The following is a 14,123-nucleotide window of genomic DNA, read 5'->3' as shown; positions in this document are numbered from 1 at the left end:
TATGTGTGAATTGAAGCCACTTAGAACCATATTCTTCAAGACCTAAATTGGGTCGAATCTCGATTCCTTTTGCTATTGTAATTAACAATAAATTTTGGATCCTATAACACCTCTGTCATTCTACTAATATTAGTTGTGTGAATGTTATTATATTGTTCATGTGATGGTTGAATCGAATTTCTAAGTATGAGTTATGTTAGTCTTATTAAATCTAACAATTTTCCTCGGTGAATCGAGCGTTTATGTTCTCAAGAGGATCGAATCACAAAGTTTGTGGTCTGAGTGTGATCACGAGTTTAAAAAAATTATGAGATTCCTACGCAATTTTGGTCCATTTACTTATCGTTGTGAAGCAAAACGTACAGGAAAAAGAGTGTGTTGAAGTATCCGGTAAATTGGATACTTCAGATGGAGCAATATTTTAATCTACCTGGTGTACCAGTATTACTAAAGGTATGTATTGCATCTTCATATTTAGAACCAGATCAATTTTTATGGTATAAAGGGCTTTGTTCTCGTAAGAAACTTGTTATGTGGTCAATTTTTACGGAGGAAATGATAGCACATTATGAAAATACAAAGAGCAACACCTTCTTTAGAGCAACAATTGGAAAGAGTAAAAGAGCTTTGTTACATAGTGGAAAGTAAAATTATGGCAACAAAGAAGTCTACCCCTCACAACTATAATAATGGAAGTGTTGTTTCTCCTAGCCTTCCATATCCTACAAGGGTTACACCACAACAATTGAAAGAGAAAAGAGAAAAAGGGCTTTGTTACAATTGTGATAGCAAATGCACTAAAGGTCATAAGTGTGCTGAGAAGAAATTATTTTACATAGATTATGAATAGGACGAAGAAAAGGATCAAGAAACATCAAAAGAATAGTATATACACCAGGAACCCACCCCAAAGAAAGAAGAAATGAATCCAACCATATCTTGTAAAGCATTGGCAAGAATTACCACTCAAACTCTCAATAGAAGGACATATGAAGAAGAAAAAGGTTCAAGAAGTGAAAGATCACATCGAGAAAGAAGAAATTAATCCAACCATATCTTGCAATGCATTGGCTGGAATTACTACTCCTCAAACTATCAATATAGAAGGACATATCAAGAAGAAAAATGTTCAAGAAGTGAAAGATCACATCGAGCATCAAGAAATGAATCTGACCATATCTTGTAAAGCATTGGAAGAAATTACCACTCCTCAAACTCTCAAGATAGAAGGAAATATCAAGAAGAAAAAGGCTCAAGCAATGAAAGATCACATCGAGCATCAACAACAAGTTCTCCAAATTTTAAAGGATAACGTCACTTTGGTGCAGAATTGAATGAAAAAACAGGTAGATCAACATCGCAGTGAAAAATGTTTTGTTGTAGGTGATTGGGTATTTTTATGGTTACATCTCAAGAAAGCTATTTATGAGAAGGAAATGTTGGCAATATTACATGCACTTAAGAAATGGCAACCTTACCCAATGGGAAGACACTTCAAGGTAAAAATGGATCATGATAGCCTTAAATACATTTTAGAACAAATGTTATCATTAGAAGAACATAAAAAATGGGTCACAAATATGTTGGGTTATGACTTTGACATCATCTACAGAAAAGGGAAGAAATGTTTTGTTGCAGATGCACTCTCAAGAAAGGATGAGGATGTGGAAGCATTGTTTTGGGCTATTTCTATTATCCAACCAGAATGGATAAACGAAGCAAGGGATGAATGGAAGGAGGACGAAGAAGTATGGCCACTTATTCAAAAGTTGCAAAAGATCCCAATTCAAACAATATTGCCATAAATTGAAGAGGAAGGAAAAATCATATTAGAACCTGGAGCAGTCACAGAAACAAGAACTCGATAGCTACGAAATTGATCAACTTTAGAGTATCTCATCAAGTGGAAGAACTTATCTGCTGAAGATTCCACATGGGGGGCAAGAATATTCTACAGAAGCATCAAGAACTACTCAAGCGTTTAGGACAACACTTTTTGAAGGAGAGGGGAATGTCAGGCCCCTATACTACTAGTGTAACCCCTTATTGTTATTAGTATAGCCCCCTTATTATATTGTTGTACCCATGTAGTCCCCATATTGCTACTATTGTGCCCCATAGAAGCCCACTATTGTTATTATTGTGCCCTTACATTATTATTGTTATGTTGGCTCTGATTATATTATGACTCCCTAGACTCCTATATAGAAAGGAGGTCTTGTCATTTGTATCATCCAAGAATTGTTCATTTATGTAATGTAAAGGAGGTTGCCCCCTCGAAGAGGCTGAATTTTAAGGCGTTGATCTATATTTTCTATCTTTTTCTTGAGTTGGTTTCATAACATTGTTTCAATCCAAGAGTCTTTCAATTCAGAGGTTCAAGTTGTATTTTTTTTTTCAAACCCATATTTTGGATTGCAAAGTTACATCAAGACCACAAATTGTATATGGTCCTATCCCCACTCCAAGATCTTGATGATTTTCATTGAATCAATATGGATCTCAACCTATCTAGCTTCAAAGCATATTTGTGTCCACACATTAATACGGTACTTAGTTCACATCTAGACTCTAGATAAATTTCAACCTCAACGTATCTAGATTCGAACAAATATATAAACAATATTAAAATCTAGACCTAACACTTGATTCAAGATGACAACAACAAAAAACAAAATCCATTGTTGTGTATATATGGGTCAGATAGGCCCTTAAATTATTCAGAGCTTATAGAAAAATGAAAATTAAATAGAAGCTATATCCCTGATTTTTCAAACAAAATTTAGGTTTCCATTTTTGGAATGAGTACATATTTGTTGTTAGCTGTATAACAAAATTTACAATCTTTTTAATTAGATAATGGATCAATAAATTATGTTTCGTACCCATAGCATCTAAAAACCAAAGGATAAACAAATAGTGGCATTAGACTTATGTGTACTCGATATTGTGGATTGGAGCTGAATGAGTGATCATCTAATACAAGACTCTGCAACTTCTTCATCTTCTGCATCTCATCGGGAAGATTGTACTTAAGATTATTCATGTTTATGTGATGCAAATATAAATGCCTCATTTCTGGCCAATTTCCCATTATGGTTGCTAGTGCATCAAATTTTGAAAATAATACTAAACAGAGCTCTATAAGATTTGTGAGATCCTTTAGAGCCACAACATTTGTGGGATCATTCAAAGATTTTTCCATACCCATACTCAAATGTAGTCTTTTCAACGAAGTGAGTTTAGACATCTCACTTGGCAATGATGTTAAGACTTTGCAGTCTGAAAGATCCTAGAATTGAATCCTAGAAAGACTGTATATAGCTGGAGGCAATTCCTTGATGTTAGTAGAACTAATGTGAGAAATTCAAGCAATGTGAGTTGAGTGTGTGATGTTGTTCGTGACTCTATTTGGGTATGGAAGAGATCAAGGACCCTCAAAGCATTGAGCTTGATTAGAAATTTCTCTAGAATAAGATAAATTAATGGATTTTCATATAAGATTAAACTCACCAGCTTGGGGCACATGAAATCTTCTGGCAGTTTTTCAATTTGATAGTTGAACATATTCTTTCGCAAAGACAGTGTAGCACGCTAATCATTCTCATTATGCATAAATCTTGCAATCACGTTTCTTCTCTTTACAGGCTCCCACTAAGATCAGATTTCATCCCCAGCTATCACTACCCTGTCATATAATTTATGCTTAATTCAGGGTTTCTTCCATGACCAAATGATATCTCACCTTCAAGCACATTGAGAAATAGAACAAAGTTGAATATAAAAGGAACATTGTTTGTCTTTGGAAGAAATTGATACAATTCTAATTGGTATCGATACCTTGATTCTGAGCTTGTTTGTGACTGCATGGTTTTATGCTGCTTGTATGTGCTTGGAATTTAAGATCTTTGATTGCATGGATGATGATGGGAGTAAGTTATTCTTGGCTCGCTTTCTAAATATATTCTTTTGTTGGAATTCATAATATGTACTCCATTATTATGAATCCATTAGTTTTATTTGTTATTATTTATGATTTGTGATCATCGGTGACATTGTTTTCTGTAATAGATGTAGATCTTAATGTTATGTAAAGACTGAGAATGCTAAATATAAATATAATGATGTTGACGATGAAAAATAATACACAGTAGAAAGACCCCATAAAATAAAGCTATTAGCTCACCATAGTAATCTAACAGGGTATAGCAGTCCTTGTGGTAATCAAGAAACAGACAAAGACTGGGGTTTGTGAAAAGAAATGCTCAAATATAGGTTGGCCATAGAATGAGTAGCTCACGTCATATAAATACCAATGCTGGCCCTAATAGACCTCCAATATCTTCAAACTGCAAGGGATATCAAGAAAATGTAAGCAAACTAGGGTGTAAAAGCTAAATTGAAAATGAATTTTTGGATTATAAATTTATGGATAATCCATTGTTAAAGATAATTCCTTGATTTGTAGGTATTATGTAACCGATATTTTTTCTCTATTTTGAAAAATACTATTGATTCACAATCTTAAATACTATTGATCCACAATATTTTTTTAAAATATTAATGGGGGCAAAACTTGTGTACCAGCGAGCTATGTTGGACGGAGCTTGTAGTAGGGAAATATGCATTGCTTATTTGGACCCATTTGTAATATAGCGAAATGTTTTTAAACATGCTTTTTAAATTGAAGTTGAAAGTAGCAAAAGGCAGCTTTAGAAAGGATATCAATGAATAGAAAATGGTTTGTATTCTGTTGGAATGTATTTTTATTTTAAAATGTGTTTCTGCAATAGTAGTAAATTATGAAGTGGATGTTAGCTCATGAACTTGGTAACTAATGGAATAATGATGCTTTTGCAGCCCAGAAAGAGCGTATAGTTCAAGTAATGAAATTGCAAGACCTGCCTAAATAGGGCCTAAACTGTTTCATGGTAGGCCAATGTCACAACATCATCGTCAGTGGATGAATAACGGGATATAGTGACACTATATTGAAAGGTAAAGTAGTTAAGAGGCAGCTCCATGAGGTGTGAAAAGCTCTCATGAGGAGGAAGTAAAGTACTAGTGTGAAAACCTCTGATGAGGAGGAAGTGACTAGCATGTGTGCTTTCCTGATTTGCATTATAGGTAACTTGATATTCTGACTATAAATTGTTTCTCCCAGCATCACATCACATCTAGAGTTGACCAGGATGACAAGTGGGCAGCTTATCTAAGGATTACTAGATGAAAGGATAAATTAAAAACTCTATCGATTTCATATAAATTGTCATGATATTGTTTCCAACGTTTAATGATAATTTGCAATATCAAGTGCCATTTTTCTTGAATGCCTTATAGTGTTTCCTTTACAACATGTGGTGCAAATGCTAGTTTATAAGTTTCTTAATTAAACCTTTGACCTATAACCCCTGACATCTTTAATGGCTACCTAGTGGTTTTCCTATTTAAGGGCTCCTCAACACTCATTTTAACATCATTAAGATTTTTGGTCCCTCATGATGGGTATAGTGTCCACCCAAAATGTTGGATAGATTAAATATGCTACATAGTTTTCTTCCAAAAATTCTTAACAATTAGTAGCTATGAAAAATTGCACACACTTATAATCTTGGCATTGTCACAATAATATAATCTAGAAATTTTGGAAGTACCTTTAAAATAATTTGATCACATGGATAGAGGAAATCAATTTAGAGTATTTCAAGAACCTAGTCTTCATGATTTGGTTGAGAAATGGAATAATGATTGAGGCCATGAAAATGGTGATTTTTTAAAATCATATCAAAATTGATTACGTTTTTAGGATCTTATCATATTTTACTTTCTAGTATATGGATGGATGTGATAATGTTCTTTGACAATGTCAAAGGATCAAGTTATGGAGGATTATCATTCTTGACTTTTTCAAAGTTGTGAACACTAAGTTGTATTCTAAAATATATAAGTAAGAAGAAAATATTTTCTAAAAGGTTAGACTCTTGAGCTTGTTGTAGTATTTTTTGGGATATTAAGGATATGTTTTGTTGTAATTGAGCCTACCACTTATTCTTCTTTTAAAATCATATTGGCATTTAAGGGTTGCACTAAGAGATATTTTTGGATCAATATTCCTTATCCATAATTTAGACATTTGAATTTATATCCTTAAGTATTTGGTTTTATACATTATTCTTTAGTTGCTATTGCTCTCTTTGTAAGATGCAAAGGATCAAGGGATAATGTTGTCTTGTTATTTTTCATGCATTATTTATGTTTTTATAAGGATTTATTATTCGAGTACCTCTTTACTCTACTCTATTTTAAAAATTAGTCAATTCGATGAGGAAGAAGTCTTCTTGGATCAATTGAGCTTCTTAGTTTGAAAATAAAATCCATAAACCCAAGGATAAAGGGCCAACCTTGTTAAATTTAACCATGGCACTTTAAAAGGCATATCAATAAAAAAATTATGATCTAATCTACCATTGATCTTAATTTTAAATGAAGATTAGATTTTATCATTTAGGTACTTTCCCTTTCACATGGAAAATGACCACCCTAAATAGAGAGGAGAGATGTTGTGGTGATAGTGGGAAATGTCCTATATGGCATAAAATCTACCAGGATTGATGTTAGGGACTTGTTAATATATAATGTAGTTTTGAGAACTAAGAAAACACAAGGACAAAATTTTTGGATACTAGCTTGTCTTATTGATTTTATCTTTTTTTTAGCATTTTTATTGTTGAATCTTAGATGGGTTAGAGTTTAATTGCATTTTAAGGTGTTAAAGTTGGGGTTTGTGATTGTTAGAAAAAATAAGTTAGTCTCTTGCTAGTCTTGTTTGTGGGAATATCTTAATAGCATTAAGGCTTGGACATCCTTCTCCTCCAACTTAACCCCAAAAATGAACACCTTGTTATGAGTATCTCATAGGTATGTTATTTCATTTTCCTCTTAAACTCAGAACTCTGGGCTTATTTTTCAATTGAATACATGCTTGAAAAGTGTGGAAGTAAACCATAATTTTAATTGTGCTCTTTACTATTCTAATCCACTTTTGTTGAATGATTTTCCCCTTTTACTTCGGATTTTTCCTACCACAATTTATGATAGTTAGGATATTACCTCTTAAAAGTGACATTAATATTTACACTCACTATTTTGCATATTAATGGGGTGAAATTGTGGAATTTAGATTTATTACCTTACTTTGGGTAATTTGAATCATAAAACAATTATGTAGGGATTCCTCCTTGAGGTTTTGTTTCTCTACAAAACTACTCATATGAGTAATTCCCTATTCTCTGAAAGATGGACAATGGGAATAGGATTTTATTACCAATGGGACCCTAGTTCATTGATGAGGTTAATAGTGTTAAGTAATCCAATAGGGTTCCATTCTCATTATAGATTTTCCCACTTGAGTTGGACACTAAAAATGTAGGAATTTACAGGGTAAGTTCCTCAGAAAGAATACCAAAAGGACACCGCTCACAACCAGATCACAGATCAATACACCAGTATTTTTGACGTGGTTAAAACCCTCAAAGAGGGAAACAGTCCACGGCCTGTCCCAACGTGCGTACTACAGGCAATTTATTAATCAAAGAATGAAAAATTACATAAGCTTCTCTCATGCACGGATTACCCGAACAATGACCCTCCATGCGCTTTAAATAGAACTCATGGACCAATCGGGTGTCAAGCCACGGATCAAGTGTCGGTAATACCGAGGAGAGAATGAACCGTCGAATCACTACATATCGTGACCGTCGGATTGTAAGTTACAAAATGTACAACGGTAAAGAAACACACTTTACCTAACTCTATACCTAACTCTACACTAGACCAAGTTGAACTTAACTATATCCTATGTGTCGGAATATCCTAACATCCCCCCTTAAGAACAACTTGGGATAGGATTGAAGGATTTACAAATATGACACAATAGGAGAAGGAAGGAGGCACTAGAGCCTATCCCCCCTTAGTGACAACTTCCTGAACTCCAAGCATATATCGAAGTTTAGTGAACTTCGCCTCTGTGAGAGCCTTTGTGAAGATGTCTGCAACCTGATCATTTGTTGGACAATATTGCACTTCAAGAACATGGTCATGAATGAGCTTTCTGATGAAGTGCATGTGTAGTTCAATGTGTTTGCTGCGCTGATGCTGGACTGGATCTTTGCATAGCTGAATGGCACTTTGATTATCACACCAAACTGTGGTTGGATGCTGCTGCTCAAAGCCAAACTCTGATAGGATCTGACGAAGCCACAAGGCTTCCTTACTAGCTTCCACGGCACCACGATACTCTGCTTCTGCTGACGAAAGAGAAATGGCAGCCTGTTTCTTACAAGCCCATGTAATAGGTCCTGAACCAAGAGTGAAGACATAACCGGCAGTAGACTTCCGATCATCAGGGTCACCAGCCCAATCAGAATCAGTGAAACCAACTAACAGAGGAGCTGCTTTGGCACTGTAATGAATCCCAAACTGTATTGTACCTCGAACATAACGAAGTATTCTTTTAGCTGCTTTCCAATGACTTTCACGGGGGTTTTGCATAAAACGAGCAACAAGGCCAACAGCAAAGGAAAGATCAGGACGAGTATGGGTTAAATACAAGAGTTTTCCTACAAGTTGACGGTATAAGGTAGCATCAACTTCAGGAGAAGTACAAGAGACTGAAAGTTTGACTCCAGACTGAAAGGGAGAAGGGGATGGCTTACAGTCTTCCATGTGAAAATGACGAAGAATATCACAAGCATACTTGGACTGGGAAAGGAAAATACCCTCCTTGGATTGCAAGACTTGAAGACCGAGAAAATAGTGTAAGTGTCCTAAGTCTGTCATTTCAAATTTCTTTTTAAGGCTGGACTTCACATGGTTTATAAGGTTGGGATCACTACCAGTAAGAATAAGATCATCAACATAAAGAACAAGGATGATAAGAGAGTTGCCCACTTTCTTGGTGTAGACAGTATTGTCAGAATGACACCTAGAAAAGCCAGATTCTAAAAGCAAGCTATCCATTTTGGCATACCAAGCCCGAGGAGCTTGCTTGAGGCCATAAAGGGATTTCTTAAGTCGACAAACAAGGCTGGAGTCTGTTTGTATGAAGCCAATGGGTTGTTCCATATAGATTTCTTCCTGCAAGTCCCCATGCAAGAAGGCAGATTTAACATCCATCTGATGGACTTCCCATTTTAAAGAGGCAGCAAGGGAAAGAACAAGGCGGATAGAGTTCATTTTGGCAACAGGGGAGAAGGTTTCAGTGTAGTCAATGCCTTCAACCTGTGAAAAGCCCTTAGCAACGAGACGAGCTTTATGTTTATCAACTTTCCCATCTGGTCCATACTTGGTTATGTAAACCCATTTACATCTAACAAGTTTGCGTCCCTTTGTTAGAGGAACAAGATCCCATGTATCATTTGTCATCAATGAATGATATTCTTCATTCATAGCTGCTTCCCAATGTGGATGGACTGAAGCTTCTGCAAAAGTGTCAGGATCATGATTTACTGGAGCTTGAGCCAGTAAAGAAGAGGATCTTTCAAACTGAGAACGTGTACGTCGCTGATCTGTAGGATCACCGACAAGATCACCTGCTGCATCCCGAGTAGCACGGACCCATCTTGGAAGTTGAGGATCCTGAGAAGGTGGGGGAGGATTATCATCCTCGCTTTCATCATCTGAAGAAGAAATGTTTTCAAAAGTAGAAGAGATAGGAAGAGGTGGCACATCCGCCGGACTAGGCTCGCAGGCCGATTTATTTTCATCAAATTTTACATCTCTTCTAATGATAACATTTTTGGACTTAAATGGAATAAGTCTATAACCTTTTACATCTTCAGAATATCCAACAAAAGTGCATTTCTCACTCTTAGGTTCTAAAGCTTTATGCTTTTCATCTGGAATATGGGCCCATGCTTCACTTCCAAACACACGAAAGTGACTTACATCTGGTTTAATGGAACTCCAAGCTTCTTCTGGAGTGATATTCTCTAGAACCTTAGTAGGAGTGCGATTGATTATATAATTTGCACAATTAATTGCTTCGGCCCAAAAACTAAGACTGAGTCCTTTAGATTGCAGCATACAATTAGCCATTTCCTTTAAGGTGCGATTTTTCCTTTCAGCTACACCATTTTGTTGTGGAGTGTATGGAACAGTATGTTGCATTTGAATTCCATTTTCGGTGCAAAAGTTGATGAATGTGTTTTTAACATATTCTCCACCATTATCAGTTCTTAGCTTAAGAATTTGATGTCCAGATTGTTTTTCAACAAAGGCTTTGAAGGCCAAAAATGTGTTAAATACTTCGCTCTTGAGTTTTAAGAAGTATACCCAAGTGCGTCTGGAGAAATCATCAATGAAAGTTAAGAAGTACTTGCAGCCAGAGAATGAAGCAACAGGAAGAGGACCACATAAATCACTGTGCACAAGCTGTAAAGGGGCTGAGGCGTGCCAAGAGGCACGTTTGTCAAAACTGTCCCGATGATGTTTTCCGAGTACACATCCGGAACAAACACCATCTCTGCAAGATACCATAGGAAGACCTGTCACCATATTTTCTTTACATAGATGCTGAAGGGAGCGATAGTTTAAGTGACCAAATCGCTCATGCCAAAGTTTGCTCACTTCATCATTATGAGCAACAAATACTGAGGGAAGATTTGATGACCCAAAGTTGTGAAACTTATACAACCTTGTGGAATCATCAGCAAGACCAGTAGCTAGAATCTGTTTAGGATCTTTTAGATCCTTGATTACAACATCATGAGGTGAAAATTCAACAATTTTACCTTCACCTGAATGAGTTATCTGATAAACAGATAGAAGGTTGAAATATAATGTTGGAACACATAATACATCATTAAAATGACCATTGTCTAGATGAACAGTTCCAGTCCCTACAACATTAAGAGATCTATCATCACCAACATATATATTTTTGGTGTTACAATCATTTAAAGAAGAAAACATGGCTTGGTTTTTGGCCATGTGATAAGAGGCTCCAGAATCAATGAGCCACTCATGAGAATGAGAAGAAGAAGAAGATACATTTAATGCATAACCAGACTGAGATGATTGACAACGACATGCAGAAAGTGCCATTCTGGAAGTTGAAGTTGAAGTAGGCTCCACATGGATGTTATGTTTCTTCATTGCGGCTTCCAAGGCTTCCATCTTCTTAAAGCATTTAGATTCTAAGTGGCCATCTCGATTACAAAAGTTACAATGTCTATCAGTCTTCTTCCATTTGTTTTTATTGGTCTTATCATTTTGCTGAAATGATCTTTCATTTTGAGGCTGAGTTGGTTTAGGACCATTCTTTTGAGGATATGACTTCTTAGGATTCTTTGAATTTGGTTGTTGCTGGGCAGCTAACGCTTTCGTGGAAGAGTTTCCAAGATTAAGAAGACCAAGGTGTAAGAGTTTTTCTTGTTCTCTTATTAAGGAATCACAAAAGGAGTCAAAGGAAGGGGCCTTGTAGTCTTTTCCTTGACAAATGAAAGCTTCCCTTGTAGAATGGAAAGTGGAAACAAATACAGAGTAGGCTGGTCCCAACTTAGTAAGGATGGAATAAATAAGGTTACCATCTTCTTTCTTAACTTTAACACCTTCCAAGAGATATCTAAGGGTCTTGAATTTGGACAAGAAATCTTCAATGCAAGAAAAATTATTAGGATCCAAAGTAAGCAACTCATTTTCAAGTTGATGGGCTCTAATTTCATTTTTAATCCCAAAAACTTTAGCGAGTTTTTCTAAGGCTTCATGAGGAGTCTCAAGTTCTGCAATGTGGAATCTAAGATCAGGAGAAATAGACATCCCTATCAAACCACGTGGTTGATCTTGTCTATTTTCCCATTTTGCAGCCTTGTCTTCATCTTTTGGTTTCTTCTCTTGGTCTGTGGCTATTCTGAAGAGACCTTTACTTCTAAGTAAATCTTCCATGTAGGCTACCCATTGGAAGTAGTTAGTGCTGTCAAGAATGACTTGGCATGGACTTTCCATTTTTTTTAAAAAACTGAAGCTGAAGATGCTGAAAGTAAGTGTTCCAATGGATAGATCTCGAAAAAATAGGCGGTTTTAAAAAAAACGGCTCTGAAAAAAGCTTCCGGATGAAGAAGTTATGGATTTTTAAAAAAGAATTGTTGACGTTGCCGGCAAAGTGCGCGAATGTGCGGGAATGAAAAAAATCCGCCCCCACAAAATGGAGACTTGAACCCAAGACCTCTACTCTCTTAAAATAGCTTTGAACCAATTGATCTATACAAAAAATTTGAGAGAGAGAGAGAGAGAGAGGGGGGGGGGCCTTGGTTTGCGTGCTTGCCTTGAGAAAGCTCTTTTTCCCTACAAAACATAAAACACAAAACCCAACACGAATATGCAAAGAAAAACGAACCTTGCGGCTCGAAGTTAGCTTTAGCCAAAAAAACTAGAAATTTAAAAAAAAAATCTCAAAGTTAGCTTTAGCCGAAAAACTAAATATTTTTCTCAATGTTTCTGATTTTCCGAGATCACACTAAGGTGCAGGGAAAAGAGCATACGCATGAGAAAAATCCTTCCTTTCTGTTTCTGATTTGCCCAGATCGCACAGAGTCGCAGGGAAAAGAGCATACGCAGAAATGAAAGGTATAGATCCTGTTAAAAAAAAGGCTAAATAAACTGAAACCGAAATAAGTAGAGAGAAAATAACAGTAAACTGCAAAAAACACTGTATACCTCCCGATCTGAAAAATGACGCAGCTAGGGCTACCGGAAACCTTTTCGCGTGAAACGAAAGGGGTTCCTCACTGGAACAGATGCTCCGAACGCAACAGAGCAATCCTCTCGGCCCGAAAGCAGTCAGAAACAGCAGATCTAGGAAACGACAGCCGCATGCAGTTCTACCGGCTTCAGATTTGGATCACCAACGGACGCGGCCCTCAAATAGCTCTGATACCATGTAGGAATTTACAGGGTAAGTTCCTCAGAAAGAATACCAAAAGGACACCGCTCACAACCAGATCACAGATCAATACACCAGTATTTTTGACGTGGTTAAAACCCTCAAAGAGGGAAACAGTCCACGGCTTGTCCCAACATGGGTACTACAGGCAATTTATTAATCAAAGAATGAAAATTTACATAAGCTTCTCTCATGCACGGATTACCCGAACAATGACCCTCCATGCGCTTTAAATAGAACTCATGGACCAATCGGGTGTCAAGCCACGGATCAAGTGTCGGTAATACCGAGGAGAGAATGAACCGTCGGATCACTACATATCGTGATCGTCGGATTGTAAGTTACAAAATGTACAATGGTAAAGAAACACACTTTACCTAACTCTACACTAGACCAAGTTGAACTTAACTATATCCTATGTGTCGGAATATCCTAACAAAAAAGACACGATCCTAGCCCGTATTAGATGGCATTTAAGGTACATGAGATTGGTTGAAAAAAATAGATGAGCCCAACAACATGTTGAATGTCATTTCATATACCTGAGTATTGTAAGTTGGTATCATATATTTTGAACTTCACCTATAAATTTGAATAATAGAGGAAAATTTATACAAAATGGTAATCAAATTAGTAACATTATTTCATTGATTGATACAAAAGAGAGGGGGAAACCCCTATTTATACAAAAGCGGGACTAAAGCCCTAAGTTGTTGCCTAAGCTACTTTTATGCATTACTTTGGGATTTCTTTAACTCATTAATCATAAACACACTAATATTATCTATTTTAAGCTTTATGTAACATAAACACATGTTCCACAATGTAGAAAATGACTAAATACTAAAACATTACCACAAAATTATGCATGTATATGCAAATTAGAGCTTGAACCATAAATTCACTTACATACAGTGTAAACTATGGTTTTGTACAAGGATTATATTGCTCAAGTACCTCTTTACTTGATTGATTGGTTTACTTAACTAAGAAGTATTCTTGGATCACCTGTTGTATATTATTATTATTCAATTGTGCCTCTTAGTGAAAATATAGACTCAACCTAGTGATAAAACATCAATATTGCTAAATCGAACCACATATTGTTATGAAGCATGTCCATACAATATCTATCATATAATATTATTCTTGAGGTTAATTGGAAAATTAGACTGCATTGATT

The sequence above is a fragment of the Pinus tabuliformis genome, chromosome X (genome assembly GCF_031772625.1).
Source record: "Pinus tabuliformis cultivar Carrire ecotype Pingquan chromosome X, CPIR1, whole genome shotgun sequence".
In the NCBI taxonomy this organism is placed as follows: Eukaryota; Viridiplantae; Streptophyta; class Pinopsida; order Pinales; family Pinaceae; genus Pinus; species Pinus tabuliformis.
The sequence above is the reverse complement of the archived record's forward strand: the minus strand, read 5'-3'. Positions refer to the sequence as shown.